At 47.0% G+C, this 20,678-nt stretch overlaps 1 protein-coding gene across 1 annotated transcript in view; it reads left to right on the forward strand.

Annotated features, from left to right (window-relative positions):
• LOC144110070 (arrestin domain-containing protein 3-like) overlaps window positions 1-20,678 on the forward strand; it is a 547,381-nt gene that overhangs the window by 26,368 nt on the left and 500,335 nt on the right. The window lies entirely within an intron of this gene.

A 20,678-nucleotide genomic window follows, 5' to 3' on the forward strand; every position in this document is an offset into this window, starting at 1 on the left:
AGGTCCCCCATGACTCGCTAGTCGTCGGTTAAGTGGGTAAATGGTACCTTCGGTCGTCAAGGCCATCCAGGTGTTAGCAGGGTCGCAACAGCGTATGCAGTGCTAGGGGGTGGGCACGTCCTGCGCTATGGCCATTTAGAGCCCAGACGAAAACTAGCTGTGGGATTGCTCATCAGTCAGGGTATAGCGGGCAACATGAAAAAAATTCTGCGGCATTAACGTGAGATAGGAGTTATCGTAATTAGGCTTAATAAGCTTCGCCTTCTAGGACACCCTGATCTAGCTTAAAAAATTAGGGCGCTGCCCCTTGAGTTATCATAGAACGATTCCTTCCTGATCTACCTTCTCCAGCAGCTATATAGATCTACACTACGCTCCTTTTCTATTGAATTATTCCAGTTTTTTTCCCTTCTGCGTTTTTTACCGCTCGTCTAACGCTCTTTACTTCTCCGTCTCTGTGTCCTGCATAGTTGCTGGTTAGTTTCCTATAGTCTATTCTAGCTGCCCACCCGGTACGTCCTCGGCAATCCTCCATGCAATATTTTAGTCTGAGCTTCCCGTACTTCGAACGAGGCCGAGTCCATATCCTCGTTGGCCTCCCGTTCTGGCCGCCCCTCTCGGTGTCCGCCTTCGTGTGCGGCTGCATAGAGCGGTCGTTGACTTCCCAGGCTAAACAAATCATACAGGTGTCATAGTTGTCAAGCGTGCCGAGTTGAAGACAAAGAAAACGAGAGCACCATGTCAAAAATGCGACGAAATGTCTGATCGTTCTGTCATAATTGCCATTTATATGTTTTGTAGTATTTTCCTGTACTTCTCTTTTGTAGTCTGTAGTGGTTAGCACATTTATGTAGTTGCATGTTGTTACTACAAGTTCATGGGCTAGAAGATTGCACAAGATCTGCTGTGTCGACAAAAAAATTTCTGCTCCGTTTTTCTACTGGGAAACGTCCTTCGTGTAGCTTTTGTTTCAGCACTCCGCTAGTAGCTTTGCGCTTTTTTCGGAGACCTGACTGTCAGGCGCTGCCAGCCAAGCCCTCAGAGGCTTTGGCTATCGTTAATTTGTGTTTTCTCTTACGCACAATTAAATAATTTATTTATTTACGTACCCAAAGGGCCCGTATGAGCATTACAAAGGGGGGGGGGGGGCAGCAAATAACAAAAATACTCACTTCATACACAATACAGGAAAAAAACAAATGAAAGAACAAAGTGTTAATAATGAAATTGGGTCGGTCTTACACATCGTGGGCATGGTGCTGTGTGCAATAAACAAAAATAATATGTGCACCTGCAAGGCGAAACAAAAGTACAAGGCGGCAAATTCAAACAGATGACAATGCTGCGCCTGATTCAAGCAATGTTAGTAACGATGAACGGAAAGACGATGATTCGTTAATAGCCACAATGCTAGCAGGTAAAGCATTCCACTCCCTTATAGCCAAGATTAACGGTGAATTCAGACATTTCTTTGTGCGAGCGAAAATTGTTTCAATTTTATGAGCATGGTCGGTACGAGATGATATGTGATGTGCTGCTGCTATGTGCCTGCGTGCGAAAGATGACTGGTTGTAGTAGAGGGAGTTGAACAACGATAGGCGAAATCATTTCCGTCGTATGTTGAGGTCCAGAAGTTTTAGAGATTGTTTTATTGTAGTAACGCTCTGGTATGGAGAGTACGACCGTAGAATAAAGTGTGCTGCCTTATTTTGCACTGATTCTATTGAGCTGGATAAGTTTTTTTTGGTGCGGATGCCATACTACCGAACAATATTCCAATGGTGCCCGAACTAGAGATGTGTAGGCCAGAAGTTTGGTGTCAGGGTTAGCTAGAGATAGATGACGTTTAAGAAAGCCTAATTTTTTCAAAGATTTGCTAGTAATATACTCTATGTGGCTACGTCAACTTAGGTGCGGAGAAAGAACAACGCCTAAATATTTGAAAGTTGATGACCGCTGAATGACGCTATTATTTATAATGGTTTCTTTGCACGTAAGGGAAGAACTGAAGGTGCAATGCACAAAAAAGTGCAACAAACAATGGCGCAAGTGCTGGGAATAAAGGGGATAAACGGTGTGCCATGATAACCACATATATGATTAGTATTAAGATGTTTGAATGCGATGCAAAGTGGACACGTCTCTTCAAAAAGTCTGTCCTCCGCGTCCTCAAGCATCGTCCCGGGCAGGCTCCATCCACCCGTGGTGAGTGTTGGTGTTGGCAGAAGGAAACAGAGCGGAGCGGCTCTCACTGACTTGTTTTCCTGCGACGCCAGTTTAATTTGCCTGCGCACAAGAGCGCTCTCTGGCGATGCAAATCTCAGTCGCGTCCTCCCTCCGGCGCCTCTCGCTGTGACAGATTAGGGCCGCTAGTGGAGTAGACAACATTCCGTGAGTGAACTGAGGGAGCAGCCTCCACCGAGGCCGGTCGTCGCGTCACCGCTCTGTTCACTTCTCGGCCGATGGCTCGTCGGCTTTTCTTTTTCGCAGCTCGCTTTGCTTGGTCTGTCCCCGACTGCGATTTGAGAAATAAAACTTTGCTCGTACTCTGAGACAACTGTGTAGAATTCATCTTTTCCTCTTCCCTTTTTGTTAATGGAGATGCGTTGTATGCTGGGCTTGCAAGATTTTGCAGTCCGTCCCGGAAATCACGGGCACATGGAGCGAGATGATTGCGCAGAAGGACTACAGTTTGAATCCAAGTAATCCTGTGGAAGGCACCTGTTGATTTTTTCAGCTAGTCTATAGAAAGACTCGCTCGTTAGTCGCATTTAAATTTTTGAAGCTTGATCTTTCGGAGCGTGCTGTGGGGCGCGAATCTATCGGAGCGGCAACAGGCCCTTCCTGTTGTTGGGAAATGGGGGGACAGTGCATGCTATGCACGCAGTCATTGCTGCAATATTTACTTTTCCTCTATTCATTTCCTAATGTCTGCACTCTCACGCAGCGTTTTATGAACACGCGTCCTGTTAACTGGAAGGGCGCACTCGTGCATGTGGCGACAACTTTCCACGCGCCGAACTTGCCGCCTAGTGGCGAAGCGTAATATTAGGAGCACTTTACCGCGTCCGGCTAGACAGCAACCTGCCGAGGCGGCACGGGCTATTCTGTCCTACCGCGGCGCAGCGCGTCGCACGAGAGTTCATACTTGAGAGCGTGGCAGTGCGTGGCAGTGCGTGCTGAACTTAACAAATCCCGAGACACTTGAGCTCCGTTTTTTGTGCATGACGCCGCGGTGTTAATTTATTTATTTATTTATATATTTCCTCAAAGGTCTCGGTTGAGACATTACATGAGGGAGTGGACGGTATCTGGCAAACAATGGTAAAAAATGTTAAGATGAAAGGTTGGCGACGCTCCGCTTGAATTCTAGTGGGTTGATGATAATGGCAACTTCGGTGGGCAGGTCATTCCAGTCTCGTGCAGTACGCTGAAAAAATGACTGCTGAAATGTCACAGTATGGGCTTGTAGGGGATACACTGCGTTACTGTGGCTGAACCGGGCGATGCGGTGGGCTCTCTTTATGTATGGGTTATCAAGAGGCAAAGAATGGAAAAATTTATGAAAAAGGTTAAGACGTGCTATCTTACGGCGCGAGGCTAGGGGGGGCAAGTTGATTCGAGCTTTTAGTGCTGAGATGCTTGAGTGGTAGGAATAATTTGATAGAATGAATCGTGCTGCGCGGTTCTGAACCAATTCGAGGGCGTTAGTAAGTAATGGGTCCCGTCACTGGCTTATCCTGCCACGCAGACATTGTTTCCTTTTCACAATCATTGTGTGAAAGAGCAGACAACCTAGATTTAAAGCCCCACTTTGACCAAGCCACACCAATGGTCTGCTTAGAACACCTATGCAGTCTGTCTAGAAGAGAGATGAGAAAAGTTCTGACTGAGGCGTTCCGAAGAGCGTGTTGTCGGACAAGTTGGCTTTGCATGATATGAAAGAAGCAGGCGCAAAACTTGGACAAAGACCGAGAAAAAACACAAACGACGTCTGCCAAGCGCTACTACCAACTGTTTGACGTGGTTTGACACACGGAATATGTAGCAAAATACGAACATGCGCAAAGACAGCGGAGGCACACACGTCCAGCAACCGCGTTTCGATTATGGCAAAAACAAATTGAGATAAGCACATTCAGCGGTACATATCTGCAAAGAAGCATCCCTCGCGCAGCGATCAGATAAGCTTTTGGTATGGAAGGTCTCCAGCACAAGAGGAGCTTTTGCATTTGCGCTCCAGCCAAGAATCTTAGTGTTCTCAAATCTGGGCGCCAATGTAAAAGCTCGGCTTGTGCTGGAGGCCTTCCATACCAAAAGCTTATCTGATCGCTGCGCGAGGGATGCTTCTTTGCAGATATATACGGCTGATAGTGCTTATGTCAATTTGTGTTTGCGATAATCGAAACGCAGTTTTTTGACGTGTGTGCCTCCACTGTCTTTGCGCATGCTCGTATTTTTGCTACATATTCCGTAAGTCACACCCATTAAACAGTTGGTAGTAGCGCTTGTCAGACGTCGTTTGTGTTTCTTCTCGGCCCTTGACTAAGTTTTGCGCCCACTTCTTCTATGTCATGACTGAGACGTTATTTTCTGTACCAATGTATTGGCAGCCTTACCTCTCCCTTCTTGGAAACAGTGTACTAAAGCGGATGCAACGGATGTGTGTTCAGTCGGCCACAAAGACTTTTTTTAAACTTCGCACATCAATCTTATCTTTCAGCGGCTTCTTGAAAAGGGGACCTTTGTGCCAAGGTCTGTGAACTGTTGCTTGTGTCAGCAGCCGGAAACTATTGATCATTGCTTTGTGCTTGGCCATGATGCCGCGTCTTTTTAGGACATTCTTCAACGGATCTCTAAAAAAGGACATTCAGATCACGCCTTATACTATAAGATTTTAGCCTACAATGGAATGTTCTAAGGTTTTATGTGATCTTTCTGTGCTCATGAGAGCGTTTAGCCTGTGGAAGAGCCGCATGGCCGATCGCCACTCAGAGCCGCCACGTTCATCGAAGAGCAGTGTGCTATGGTGCCGGGGTATACGCTGCGCAGGATTGACCTCCTGATTGGCTGCCTTTACTGGATGCATGTGCGTGTCACCCCGAATTTGAGGTGCGGGCAAAGTGAGAGCTCGATGCTGGTTTGACTGTGTACGACGGGTCGTGAGATGAGACCTTATTAAGTCAGGGTTGAAAACTCAACGTGGGTGTACTTCCATGTTATAAAGAAAAAAAGGCCTGCGTGGCATAGCGGTAGCGCGTGTGACTCGCAAACCAAGGGTTATAGCAAGACTTCCGTTTGAGCTAGTTGGTTGCAGCATGACATAACTTGCGCGAAAAAACAGAGGCAAACACACGCAGACAGGACTGACGCCTATTCCCAACTGAGTTTATTGTTCGGCAAAGCCGCTTTATAACCACACGAGCTAAAGATACACACAGAAAGGTACACGCAAAGAGATGCAAGCGGTGATTTAACAAAAGACATACCTGCCAAAACGACAGAGACAAGGATTACATCAGTGGCAGTGATCCGCTAAGAAAACTAATATCTTCTTCTGACAGTGACACAGACGGCTTACTAACGAAGATAGGCCCCTTCTGCTTGATGTAATGCGCTTAAATTATCTCACGTTGTAATTTGTCTTTGAACACCGCTATGACTGTGGCACTTTCTAAACTCGGACAGCATTTGCAGCTTTAGCAGTGTAACTGCCATAACAATTTTTTGTCTTAATGTTGTGCTGCCTCACTCTTTCATTGAACCACTGACCATTCTGGCCGTTATATTCGTGGCGGCAGCTTAGAGGCACCACGTACACAACATCAGCTGTGCGCTCAGTGGCGAGAAGTGGGTGATTCTTCTTACATTGCCTAGCAGGTCTTTCTTTGTTCAAGGTACAAACACGTGACAGCTTGCACGGAGCAGATAGCACTACATTGATTTTATACTTGCTGGCCACTTTCTTCAGATTGTGCGATAACAGATTAATTTAGGGAATCACAACAGTCGGTAGTTTTTAATTTTCTTTGCTATTTCGACCCTGATCACCCTTCAAAGTTGGCTTGCGTTTCTTGACAAAGTTCGAAAAAATACTTGTGATAAGGTGTTTCGGGTGCAAAGCCTGGTTAATTTGTTTTGTTTGCGCATCAAAGCTTTGTGCCTCCTCATGTTCACAAGTTTTTTCAAAAGGCTGCATTCAGGCATGTCGCAACGATTCCTGCTTGATTAGCATGGAATGTGCACTATTGAAAGACTCTAGCTCTTTGCACGATCTGTGGTTGTGGAACCAACATACATGACCATCCTGCTTAAACACAGGTTGAAAATCAAGAAGTTCCAGTCTATTATTCTGCAGAACTTCTTGCGGGAAAAGAATGGCGACCATGTCTTCGAGAACGGGCCTTGGTTTCGAACCTACGCTGAAGCCAGAAAGGAAAGAAACCAGCGAAGGGCTATCGAGCCAGCCATTGCAGAGCGACACCATAGCGACTGATATGCAAATCTGGACTATAGTGGAAGCCGAAAATTGCAGCTGTCCTTCAGCCAAGCTCTTGTCCGAAGCTGCCAGCGATGGACTCTTCACCATCCCATGTACCATTCGGTCGCTGTTAGAGCGCACCATTTCACTGCCCTCTCCACCCGTTGCAAAGAAAGTGCTTACGTCTGCCCGACGGCTTCATTTCTTGGCGGTGGATGTAAGCACAGCGCCCCCGAGAGGAGGGAAACCCGTTTCTCGAAGAGGCGAGCGTGGTGCCGCGTTGAAGCGACGAGCCGCGGCGGCAACGCGAATCGTTCCCAGTAGGTGGCCGCACCAATAGCTGGCCGGCGACTCAAAGCGAGGAACCATTCCGCGTGTCTTGTCGCGACAACGCCCATCAGGTCGATTTACACTTAGTAAGGCACCCAGCGCGCACAGTGAGGGGGTCAAACGGAGCTCCTTTCCTTTATGTCCCTTGCTCAGCAACAACACGGGTCTGTAGCGTGGCCCGCGCGTCTATCAGATATTTGAGGAGCGGCTTTCCTGGAACTCTGCATGGAACAGTCTGCCTCGAATTCAAATACATTCAATCAGCATCATCAACAATGGCCATCACGGAACAAGTGGCCTTCTCATATCTCTGCGATTAACACTTCCCTGTAACACCGGCGGCCACGCTATAGCCCCTCCACCCGGAAAACTTCCTAATTTCATGATTCGCCCACGTTCCTTTCTACCGCCGCCTTCTCGCTTGCCTTCTCTCGGCTTGCAGTCAGTTACCTTGAACGAAAATACTACAGATGATCGATCTGCGTAGAACGTTTAGACAATCCCCGTACGCGAGAGAAGCACAAGGACAGTCGCAGTTCTCGTCGTTACAGCTCTCGTATACGTGGATTATCTAATTGTTTTGCGCACATCATCATCTGTAGTATTATTACGCACCAACTAGGCCCAACAGAACTGCTACTGAAGTGTGTACCTTGAACGACTTCGGTTATCTTTCCTTCGCAATACACAACCTGGCCATGTCAATTTTTCCTTATTTGGGGGCTAGAATGTCATTAATTCGCGTTTGGTTTCTGACCCACACTGTGCTCTCTTCTTGTCTCATTACGCTAAAGCTATCGTTTTCGTTTCCATCGCTCGCTGTATTGTCCTGAATTTAGGGCCAATCGTCTTTGCTAGCCTGCATGAGAAAGGCTGCGGCTAAAAAATTTTCCGCCAACACTGCCTCAGTGTTCTACTTGCGAGCGTTAGCTACGGGAGCTTCAAGTGTTTACATCGGTGCGCTCAGTAAACATTGAGAAGACCAAATCCAAGCATCCGTGAATGTTTCTTTTCCGGAAACAATCTTTCAGAGACACAAGCAGAGTCATCTATACTTCATAGGTTTCGCAATACCATTGCGGTTCGCAGCTGCCTTCGCTATATCCGGAATATTTCCCCGTTACATCACTTAATAAATTTAACAAACGCCTGCATCACAGCACGGCGAATCGTTTGACATCATCCGGAAACCCCCCCAACAAACGATTTGGCCGTAATGGCCGTCTGATGGTTCACGGAATGAACGGTTTGTGGGCGGAAAGGTTGTCATTGCGAATACCACACAATTTGGTCTTCAGCTCAATTAGTAATTCTATGCTCAGGAACATTCCCAGTCGTTTGACACAACTTCTAACATTCTGCGTCAAACGGGTGGCCACAAATGTTTTGCAAATGATGGTCGCGGGGGGGGGGGGGGGGGTCCAATTCGGTGGCCGCTATACTGAGACATATTGTGACGGAAATAAACGCCCAGCGCACGGCGTACGCCGAAGATAAAGATTGGGGCCCGCCGACGGTATTCATTCGGCTCTCTTCAACTTGGTGCGGCTTCCTTTGGGCGGAACCGCCGTCCCGTTGCATATTTTGGTGTCAGCGATGGGATGGCGCTCACCCGCGCTCGGAAACAGGCTGCGGAAGGGGCCGTGGATGGCGAGCAACCTCCGGCTGACGCAGCACACGGCACCGCTGCTCTCGGGCATTCCGACGGCTTGCCCCTTTCCCGGCTCTGGAGGCCGCCTTTGAGCGCCTCCATCGGCGCGTGGACCGGCTGTTCAAGCGGCTGGAGAAGGTGGAGCAAGAAGATGGCGTCTGTGGCGATGAGGCAGCGCCGGACCAACCGGTTAGGACAATGGGTGAGCAAGGGGCAAGGACCCAGCTGGCTGCAGGTGGCGACGAGCGTGAGCGGAAGAGAGTGGTGAGTTGGCTGGGAGGTGGAGGCGAATTAGATGCCCATGATTGTTCCCCTGCCGCGTCCAGATGTCTTGCAAAAAAGCCCCTAGTGTCGATGCAGCCTGCTTGAAGGTCGGCGTGGGGTTGGGTGTCCCGCACCATGCAATGCTTGCCGCCTCGCTCACCGGAGTGAACCTAGCCGGTGTGGGACGTTCTTCGGTGACTGCAGGCACCTTCGCCCATCTCACAAACTTTGAAGTCAAGGAACAGTTTGACCGCTTCCTTTCTCTGGGCCCACGTTGCGCCACTCCTGGAAAACCTGAATCAAAGGCCGATATGTCGTCTCCATCCGAAGAAGAATGGCGCGATCACAAGTTCCGAAGTGTGTCGGTCCAGACTCTAGACATGGAAGCGACCCCATCTGCCACGGTAAAACTATAAGAGGCCAAGCCTGGAGATGCGCCTCCACAAGCGAACACGAAGCATCAGGAGCAGATCGAAGAGCTGGAGGCCAACAGTGCCGTCAAAGCCGAAAAGCTGGCTAAGCTTGAGGTGGACGGCTTACTGGAACCGCTGTCAGAAGGCGAACGGCATCCCTCACCGTCGTCGTACGCGGAAAAACCACCTACAAGCAGCTCCGAGACTTACCTGGATAGTTTGGTACCGAGCGGCACTTCAACATTGTCGCCACGGGATAACGCGTGCCGCAAATCAAGCTATGTTCCTAAGAAGAACCTGAATCCAGAATGCCCTGTGGCTCGTCTGGAAGAGCTGGACGCCTTTCTCAAGGAATGCAGCCCCATCGGGGGAGCGTCGCAAGATCGGCAAGAACAGCAGGCAGCTCTTCCTAGCTGTGGGTCACCGTCGTACACTCCTTCGGACGCCGTCTCGACGGGAACTAGCGCGGAGTCTGCGGGGACTTCCGGCACTTTTCGCCCCGGCCCGCTGCACTGGAGTCTGCGGCCTGTGCCGTGGGACGGCATCACTTGAGGCTGGCGTACTTTCCGGCTGGCCTCACTGCACTCGAACAACCTGCACCGTCGCAATGCGTCGCGGTAGACTTTCTTTCTTCCCGTTCTTCGTTCTAGTTAATAGTAAGAAACTCTATGTGGGCACCATGAGCCTAGAGTGCGCATGCGGACATGAGTTCTAAGCAACAGAAAAAAAATTACAATTGGTTTTCAGGAAGGAAAATGACGCAGTACGTGCTCACATATCTCGATTGACACCCGAACTGAGTCGTAACGGAATGGATAAAGGAGGGAGTGAAAGAAGAAACTAATAGGCGACATAGTGGAGGTCTCCGAAGTAATTTCGACCACCTTGGTGATCTTTGAAACGTGCACTGTCATCGCACAGCACAGGGGTGCCTTTTTGCGTTTCGTCTTCATCGAAATGCGGCTGCCGCGGTCGTAACAGGGTACTTCGGCTCAGTAGACTAGCGCCTTGGCCACCGCGTTGGGTCACTAAGCATTAAGCAGTAGGTGTGCCCGCTACCAAGTGCAGCCTTCGGCTCACGGAAGGCGGTAAGCGGTCGCGGTGGCGATTGACGCTATACTGAAAAAGCCTTGTCCTGTCGTCAGTGCGTATTCTAAATGCGGCTAGAACGCTGGCCCCGTTGAGGTCTGCATAGAAGCTGAGGTTGCCCGACATTTCAACACATTCTAGGTTTTAACGCTGCTCAGTGCTGCACCACCGCGAAGAGCGAAGGACGGTTTTTCGAAGCAGGCCAAATGCACCTTCACAGAAGACCTGGAAATTCGCGGAAGCTTTTATCCGCAACAACGCACCAAAAATATTTCAAGTCATCGAAATTGAAAGTTCCAGAAACGCGTGTACCCGTCCCGGTGGCTCCGTGGTTTGGGCGCTCGGCTACTGATCCGGAGTACCCGGGTTCGAACCCGACCGCGGCGGCAGCGTATCGATGGAGGCGAAACGCAAAGGTGCCCGTGTGCTGTGCAATGTCAGTGCGCGTTAAAAATCCCCAGGTAGTCGAAATTAATCCAGAGACCTCCACTACGGCACCGCTTTCTTACTTTCTTCTTTCCCTCCTTACTTTATGCTTTCCCTTACTGCGCGGTTCAGGTGTCCGCCGAGATGCGAGACAGATACTGCGCCATTTCCTTCCCCCAACGACCAATTTCCATTTTTTTCAAACACGTCTGTCAGCAAACCACCAATATCGCTCACAGGAAAAGAGATCAGATGTGTTAGACATAAGTAAACTCCAGATTGCACAGTTTCATGCCTAGAGGGGACAAGATAACCATGGCCGTATCATAGGCCTCCACTATGATTTCCGTTTGCTTTTGAGAATGGTTACTGTATAAAAGCAGTTTTATTTCAATATAAACTACAGTTGTTAGAGGCGCTGTCTTTTCTCTACTTCGGTTCCTTTACCCTCGTCTTTCTGCGCTGGAAATTCGGCCAAGTATGTAGCTACTAGATTGCAAGACTGTTCTCGAATGCACTGAAGTTTATCTCATATCCTATAAAATACTGCTTATATGACCAATTTAACTTTCATTGCTTTTCAGAGGGAAGATCTTCGGGTGATAATTACAGCTTAACTTAAATGCGCTTCCTGGATTTGGCTTATTGGAAGAAAAAAACCTAAAGTATTCGCACAGTCTGCCTCTCCCATTCGGGGAAAGGCAGACTGCCATCGCCATCGCGAGAGTGGCGATGGCTTTTAAAGAACGTCCGGATTGGTTCATCTTTTCGGACGGCACGCAGCTGAAAGCAAGGAGTGCTAAAGGGGGAGCTACAACACTGCCGCCGTACTTCCAAGCAGCTGCTGCAGCAGCAGCAACAGTGCGGAAAGCGCTGCTGCCTTGGGCGCGGGTTGAGTGGTAGGGAAGAGGAAATTTGATCTCGAGGCCAAGTGTGCGACGTGCCATTAGCAGCGCAAAAAGAGTGCAGTAGCTGTTTTCATGAGCACGTTTTTTTTTCATTCTCTCTCTGCTCCTTCATTTCTTGCTTGCAAAAAAAAATGAAGGCGCGCAAAGAGCTTTTGAGGAGTGGGTAATAAAGGCGCTCAAATTAAATGGCCTTCCGTGAAACTAGAGCGGCACGCAAAAGATCGCCGCGCATCCGTCGGCGCGCAGCCGCTGAGGCGGCAAAAAAAAAAAAAAGCGGCAAAATTGGTTACCGCGACGTCTCCTTTGTTCTTCTTTTTTTTTTTGCGCACACAAAAGCAAGACCACAATGACATTCAGCGCGTTGCTTGGTGATTTATAAGCGCGTTCTTTGTTCGGCCGCGACATCGTTGCTGATAGGCGACCCGATGCGCAGTGCGTGCGATGAATCGTTTGACGCGGCCGTTCTCTGCCGCACGCGTGTCCTCGACGACGGACGCCGGCTCAAAAAGTACAACAGGGATCGAAGGTGCAGCAGTCATCGAACAAGACCGTTATTTAGGTGCACTTTCTGCACTCAAAACGACTTTGTTGGGGCAAAGATCGGTCTTAACACGGTCTGGCGGGCTAGTCGGTTATGAAGCGTTACGAAGTGAACAGCACAGTCGAGACACGCACAGTACGATGAAGAATGAGACAGACAGCGCTGCCTAAGAACTGAGGGTTTATTTCTTTGTTACAGAGTGTTAATACACAGATGACGCGAAAGTGACTCAGAGGTGAGAACGAAAAACAACAAAAGAAGCGCTCTGGATAACCGAAATTCATGTGAAGTGTGCATAATACGGCATCAATCAATCAATCAATCAATCAATTAATTATAACAAGAAAAAGAATAAGTTTATTCAAACGATCAAACAGCACGTACATGTATTTGTTAACTACAGGAGGAGGCCCCAAAGCCAATGGCTGCAAAGAGGACCTCCTGTTGCAAACTTACAAAAAATCAATATGTAGAAAATACAGCGGGTAAAATTGAAACAGATTACATGCAAATGCAATAATATGCAACTGCAAACGAAACATGAGCAAGGTAAATGTACATAAATGCATAAATAGAGAAGAACAATTCAAGTGAGTCCTCCGTGTGCTCTATGGAAGAAAAAAGTTGATTAATGCGATTGAAGAAAAGTACGCAAGCTACGCTTGAAAGCATGAATGTTAAATGATTGCTTTATACTTAGTGGTAATGAATTCCACAAAAATCAGGCAGAGAAATTTACTGTGAATTCAGCGTAGTTAGTTCTAGGCTTAGGTAGTAAGAAATTGTTCTGACATGAAACGCAAGTGAAATTCCCTCGAGGAAACTAGATTCTACTATTTATCGGAATGAGAAGGGATCATTTCGTGAACTTAAAGATGAGAATGCCAAGAGAATCATGCACCATGGATGAGACCCCTAGGATTTTATGAGCCTGCAGTAAGGGTGCAGAAGTGCATAAATAGGTATTGAAGGTAATAATGCGTATGGTTTGATTCTGTATGTGTTGTAGCGGTGATGTGTGTTCTGTAGGTGTTTCCCCTTGAAGAAATACAATAGTTAATATGGCTATGGATGAAATCATATTACAGAGAAATGAGCGTCTGTACCTTGACAGCTTTGTACCTTGACAAGTAGTTTTGTACCTTTCTGAGTACCCCTATCCCACCTGCTGTTTTTTTTTTGTACGACTGCTTATGTTCCTGCGGAATTTTAAGTGGCAGTCAATTTCTATTCCAAGAAACGTCGCACGGTCAGTAGCAGTGAATATGCGAGAGTCAAGAGAAATATGTGGAGATTCAAGAATTGTCTTATGGGGACATGAAAAGATGACCATGAAAAGATGACAAGGCTAGATTTAGAGGCATTAATACTCAGCATGTTGTTTCGACCTCATGTTGCTAAGTTTGCAGCCTCAGCATTCAGTTTATGTGTTACGGAATCAATGATCTTGTCAGATGCTAGTATGGTAGTATCATCGGCATATAATATACATTCAGAAAAGGTAAGGCAAGATGGCAGATCATTAGTGTATATGAGGAAAATAAGTGGTCCAATGATGGAACCCTGATGAATGCCAATGTTATTAGTCTTCAGTGAAGAGTAAGTACCAGAGATGCAACTGCTTGGATCCGGTTGAGTAAGTAGCGGCAAAGAAATGTTAGTGCAGGACAAAATACACCAAGGCCGTTTAATTTGTCAAAAAGTATGTCGTAATTAGTTGTATCATACGCCTTTGAGAGATCGATGAATAATGCGCCGCTAAATTTACCGCAATCAATAGATTTTAATTATATGTGTTAATAAAATTAAAGCTAATTCAGTTCAAAAATGAGACCGGAAGCCGAACTGATTAGAAGATGTGATGTTAAATTTTGTAAGATAATTTTTTAGACCGACGAAGTTATTTTTCTCTAACTTTGCTAAAGAAAAACGAACAGTAATGGGCCGATAATTAATTTTTAGGCGTTGGTCGCCTTTCTTAAAGGCAGGTATTAGTTTAGCTTTTTTTTAGTGTGCTAGGGAAGATGCCTGTCTTGAAGATTATGTTCACGATGGGAGAGAACACATGGCAAATCCAAGAAGATATTAGCTTGATATGACATGAATGAATGTTGTCAAAACCAGGGCTTGTCTCCTTCAGATTCATAATGACGGTGCGCAGTTCATGCGGGGAAACCGAAAAAGAAAAACTATGAGGTAGGCGAGGTTACACATGAGCGGGCCGAGCAACAAGAGGCAGATGGAGAACAAATGACTCAATGAAAGCATTTGCAATGTCGAGAGTGTCACGAGAAATATCCGTGACTCTGGATTTCCGTTACTGAAGCCCGATTTATGAAAGAGTTGATAACTTTCCACTGTTTTTAGAGTCGCTACCAGCTTGAATTATTTCACATTCATAAGGTTTCTTTTTATAGGTTATGAGGAGCCTTACGAGTATATTTCTGTAAGTCCGTAAGTGAATGTTATATGACTGCTTCTAAGTCTTTTTAAACAGGTTATCTTTTTTCCGCAGACATTTCAAAAGACTTGCGGTTAACCATGGGTTATGAGGGTTGCAATACTTTTTTTTTTTGCAAGATATCACTGCGGTAGACGATGCATCAATGGCTTTAGCAGGTGTAGTGGTGAATTATTCAAAAGCAGTTTCAGCGTTATTGAACGAAGTATTTGGTAACCAATCTGTAATCGCGATCTTTTCAAGAAATAGTGATAAATTCTAGCTTTTCTTGGTAACCCGCACATGATTATCAGCGAGGGTAGATTTTCTTCGCACAAATATAGGGTGAATATTGGTTATTTAGACTTCGACTACACCAGCACTTGGAGAAGTAAATAAGTTAGAAAGCACATGATCAATAAGTGAACTATTTCCGTTTCCAGAGCACCTTGTTGGGACGTTTAAAAGAAATATTTACGGCCAATGATACAGCCATTGTATTCATGATATAACGATGTTGTAGGATAAAGATGGTTGGTATGAAGGTCACCCATGATAGACATTTTTTTGTTCTAGTGAAAGTTTATTTAAAACTTCATTGAATGACCAAGCAAAATTCACTAACGGACGAGGAAGGTGATCGATATAATCATCCAACGATAATGTTCTTAGAATCTTGTGACACAAAGGATTTATCAAGTTCAGTCCATACAAGCGGCCAATTAGATGTATTGATTGACAAGTCGAAGTGTCTGGTAATGAAACTGAGAGGATATGAAAACAGCAGCACCACCATGGTTACTCTACCCTCAATGACAGTACTCAGCTGAGTAAGTTTGAAAACAGTGTAGGTTTTGGTCGCTTGAGCATAACCAGGTTTCACTGATACATTAATGAAAATATTGTGACGAACGCTTAATAAGAAACTAGAGATGTCATCGGAATGTTTACGAAGACTGCGCGCATAAAAGTGAATAAGTGAACGACAAGGCGTAGCAAAAAAAGCTTCAAGCTGAGAAGGTTAGTAGTAAGTTGCCATTTTAAAAAAGAAAAAAGAAAAAGGCGATTACCGAGTACGTACGAAAGAGCAAGTTTACGAAAAAGTGGAAAAATCAGATTAAGAAGAGATACGGAACGCGTGACTGTCGTTGGTTTGGTGTGCTTTGATACGGAAATTGTCGGTCCACAGAAAAAACCACTTCTTTTCCTTTTTCAGCTTTAGGGCTTTCGCAATCCGCTTTTTGTTTTCTGGGGAGAGATGGTCATTTACAAAAACTGGGTTCTTGTCTTCTCCTCGGAAACCCAAACTGCTAGTGTTCAGTCTGGCCTTTCGAGCCTCCCTCACAAACTCGCTCTTGTGTGAGTGAGAGCACAATCATACAACAATATATTGGTCATCCGATTTCGTCGGCAAACGATGAACGATTAGCGGCCGCCACAGGGCAATCGATTTTCTCACTTGCTGTCAAGATGGCAGTGCAATCCTCATTTTGTGTGTAGGGAACTCCCTTTATCTCCACGTTGTTGAGTGGAGAGTATTGCTAGAGATCTATTGCTATTTTTCAGATAGCACCATTCTGAGCTCTGAAGCTCCAATGCTTTATTAGAGACGGCGAGATCAACCTGCTGGTCGCACACGTTTTCGTGATTTAAAATTTGTTTTTAGATTGAACAAATGATTGATTGGTCGAATAATTGGTGGATTATCTAATAAAATATTTATTCAGTCAATAAATTAACACTTTATTCAATCGATCATTCAACCAGCTAGAGGGGGCGGGAGAAGAGAGAGAAGTCTTTATGCAGACTTCACATAGGCTCTGCACCCGCTGCACTAGCTTCATAATATACAGGCCTAAAATTAATGAACGCTACAGCGCATGGTATATGCATCAACACGTTCATAACAGATAGACTAAGTACCTTTGATTAACATTGAATAAATCAGCAATTTAATTAAATCAGCATTCAAAGAGACAGTCACAATCTGTTATGCAAATAAGAAGAAAAAATTCGTCCAAGCTCACTAAATACAGTCTTGGAAAGCTATGCTGGGTGTAAAATGGTGCCATGTCCTCTCACGAGTCGCAGAAGCTGCACGAGGGTGGCAAATGGTGATGCGAGGTTTTGCCTGCCCCGCGGCAGTGGACGACCACCACCTGCGGCTCCTCTGGCGTGAGCCTGAACGTCCGTGCGCGAGCATTTCGGCTGCAGCTGTGTACGCGGCCGCTGTGCCCGGCATGCAAAACCCGCGCCCAGTGAGCGGCCAATCTTAGCAACAAAGGTAACTACAACTTACTTGAGAAATATTTGTAGAACGCGTCAGCTTCTTAAGAACAAGGACGCTACCTCTGCAGAGTATGCGCAGATTACGGCGAGAGAAAAAGAGAGAAAACGGAAAAATGGGCCTCCTCATGTCGCCTTCTTTATTTGGGCCTACTCACGCGTACAAAGCGTTGAGAATTATCTATGCGCTAAAAAGAAATGCATGGTGGTTACGCACTGGTGGTAATGTGTATGACGGCCGATAGCAGGTTGCAATGGTCTTGCAGTACGTCACAGGCGTCTTGGCGCTCGTGCGCTCAAATCTCGGCGTTCACACTCCCCTTATTGTTTGCCGTTTGGCCTTCCGCGACGTGGACGCGGCGGTCCATACGCGCCTCTTCCTGATTGCGAGCTCCGGCCGCTCGTTTGCACGCCGCGTCCCACGTGCGCTCTTCAGCGCGACGTGTTACTGCGAGAGAATATAGCGCAGAGTCGGACCGGACACAAGGAGAAACTAACAACACGAGCGCCGTGATCATGCACCAACATGACCGAAAAGCCACGCTGTTACTGCATTAGCCGAACATGGCAACATGCAGCGAAACTTCATGGCTCCAACCTCCACTGGCGCCCCCTGGCACGCCCTCCACTCAACTTGCTCGATTGCGCTTTCCTGCCGGCGGCATTTCTGCGGACGCTTGATACTGACCGCCCCAACTATTCCCATAACCTTCGCCCTAAAAGCTAGCGCTGTGCTGCATATTTCAGTGCTGGAGCCACAAAAAAGTATCTGTGCATAATAACAACAACAATCCTTATCAGCCTTACTACGTCCACTACAGCTAATCTTGTGCTGTGCCAGATGCGGCCACTCTATCCCCGCAAACTCCTCCGCCCGCCTGATTCTCTGCTACGCTTGCCTTCTCCTGGAATTCACTCCGTTACCAACCGCCGCCTATCTTCCCTTCGCATTGCGTGCGCCCCCATTTAATTTCATGACTTCACCTACGTTATGCGAGTAACTCGCGTTTACTGCATGACCCAATCTGCTCTCTTCGTATCTTAACGCAGCTACTGTTTTTTTTTCCTTTTCCGTAGCTTGCGCCTGGGCTGTCTTCAGTATAATCTCATCCCTCCCTTAATAGATGATCGTGTGCTAGTACCCCGGCGTGGATAGACGGGTCTGGCATCGTCTCCGCTACGTTCCACACGTAGTGTGAGCGGTGATATAGAACATTTTCTTACGTGTGTCCAGTGTACAACGCGGAAATGTGTGTGTCGTTCGCTTCCATGAAGGATACAGGAGCCCCTCACAGTTGACTATTGACTGTTATAGGCGATTGTGTTTAGACCTATGTAGATCAGTCTGGTCTCAGGTATGTGCCTAATTTGTGCACCTTATTTAGCATTTAAGTGTCGCTACGGTCGAGAAATTGCCGGCAGAATCCACAAGGCTAACAACACTTGTAGCTTGCAACAACATCAATACTAGCACCACTTGCTGGGCGTGATGGTAAATCATGCTTTTAATAAGACAGCGCGAAGACAGACGCGGAGAATTAAGGAAACACCACGAAACGCTGCAGCTCATGGTGGTGTTTTCTTACTTGTTCCTGTCTGTCTTTGCGCTTGTTATTGTAAGGAACCTCAACCTCTTCGAAACTGTTGCTTGTCTTCTTTAATTTATAATGATTTTATGCTACTGTCTTAAATGCGTATGCGCTCACTGTCTGTGTTGTCGATTAATGTAACGAGTGCGCGTTTTATTAAAGTTAGCTTAGGACTGCGCCCACCCCGTTATGTCTGTCTGTGTGTGATCGCCTGAAAAAAGTAGCGCTGAGTTACTTTCTGGAAGCAATGCATTACCAACGAGCCCCGCAACGTGTTTCATTAAGCGAAACCCACTCGTGAAGTTTTCCTAGACACGACGTGAGCGATATATGTCTTAGGCTATCGAGATTTGGTTTTTCTCCTTGCTTGGGATCATTACTCTTTCGGCGTTTTTTCACTCTGAGCGGACTGTCCTGTTTTTTTTTCATTGCGCACTGGGTTTCAACCGGAACATTCCCTCCGATGTTGAGGGACGTGATTGGGCTCTCCCATGTTCGTTTTCCGTTCGAAACATTTGGTCAAGCATGTCGCTGAAGAACAGCGTGAGCTTGGTATTAAGGGCGTACACTCAAGTGGCCTAGCACATAGACCGGTTCTCCACACTGACGAACATATGAGCTCGGGAGTTCGCATGACGATGGAGGAGCCTGGCGCCGTTCTTCTCGTAATCCCTAGGTGGCGCGTGAATATCATCTGGTCGTCGACTCACTCTGCGCTACGCGGGCGGCCCATCTCCTCCGCCACGTACGCCACGAACCTGTGACGTCAGAACCAACGCGGTCGCCGACAGACGTCGTGAGAGCGGCTTACCTAGCCTTCACCAGCTAGCAATGTAAAGTGCCGGTGCTTCTTGCAGATAAGCTATAGGCTGGTTCTGGCGCAGAGTGTATTGTTCATAACAGCGTATGCCGCCTAGTGCTGCCGGGAGCATGCGGGTAAGGCGTGCGCCAGAAACCTCGGGACCACGTGCGCGTGTGCACCGGCAGCTCTCGGTACGCGGTATCAATAGGCGATATACGCTATGCTAAAATTTTCTAATGTGGGGCCCTGAAGGGACCGGCCCACACGAATCCAACGAGCCAATGAGGGACGGATGGATTCACTACTGATGCTTCGAGACGCAGAATGAGCGATGGACGGCAACAGCGTGAGCGTAAGGCAATTTTTCGGCGCGGTTCGTTTCGCCTGGCCATGCATCTCACTGATTAAATTTACGCTCCGCCGTCGGTGTTCCTTCGAGTGGAAACGCATCGCTCAAGCTTTTCCCGCGAGGGTGAGTAAACATTCCTCGCGATGCCGCTTCGGGTCCTTGAGATCAGAAAAGCGCCCTTCTCAAGCCCTTTTGGGATTGTTCTGAACCATTGAAGGTTTTTTAAGGCATTTAAGCTTTTTTTTTGTATCGTTCAGGTTTTTATTTATTCTTAGCAGATTGGATACTCAACTGCAAAATGAAAATCCTTGAGCTTGCAGTGCGCGAGCTCCAGCATTAGGTGGGAAAATTTCGTGCTCGGAAAAATTTAGGGGACACTTAAACACATAACGTGTTTAGACCATGAAGTCGAGAAGAGAGCCTCAAGTTCTAACTTCAAGGTAACTTTATCCTGATTGCACGTTACGCAATGTTTCATAGTTTGTGCTTGTGTGCATAGGCATAGTGTCCGGTCGCGGCGGTGTTAGAGGTATTTATTTTAATGATTAGGCCTGCAGCTGTTTTTCGGCATTTTCTCCTCGTATTTTCACTTAACAGAACGAAATGTGTAACTAGTAAGGACGACGCAACAGCATGATGGCCGGAACAAGAAGAACGATTGCTTTATTCAAGCATTTGATTATATAGGCGCGGAACCGTGCGCCGGGAGTATCTGCACATTTAGGGTGCGCAGTCATACTACAGTTGCCTTATCGGATACATCCCTTTCCGGTAACAAGAAATTTATTATAATTGCACACCTTCCTAAAACTTGTTCAAAGCTCATCGCATCACACGTAAGGATTATACAGACACTTGATTAAAACGTTCGTCATACTGAAGACGTTGCGGCGTCTTCAAGGTTCGGGTCGACCTTCTCAAAGCTGGCGGTGGTATAACCGTGGTCGCAAGGTCGCCCGTTGTCGATGGTTGACGCGTGACTGCGAGGTTGGAGCTGTCGCTGTTGAATGGTAGTCAACGTCGTTGTCCGCAGGGGCGGTATTTATTTTTTATTTATTCAAGTACCTCACGGGCTCCGACTGGAGTATTATGTGAGGGGGGTTACATAA

The sequence above is a fragment of the Amblyomma americanum genome, chromosome 11, assembly GCF_052857255.1.
Source record: "Amblyomma americanum isolate KBUSLIRL-KWMA chromosome 11, ASM5285725v1, whole genome shotgun sequence".
Classification (NCBI taxonomy): Eukaryota; Metazoa; Arthropoda; class Arachnida; order Ixodida; family Ixodidae; genus Amblyomma; species Amblyomma americanum.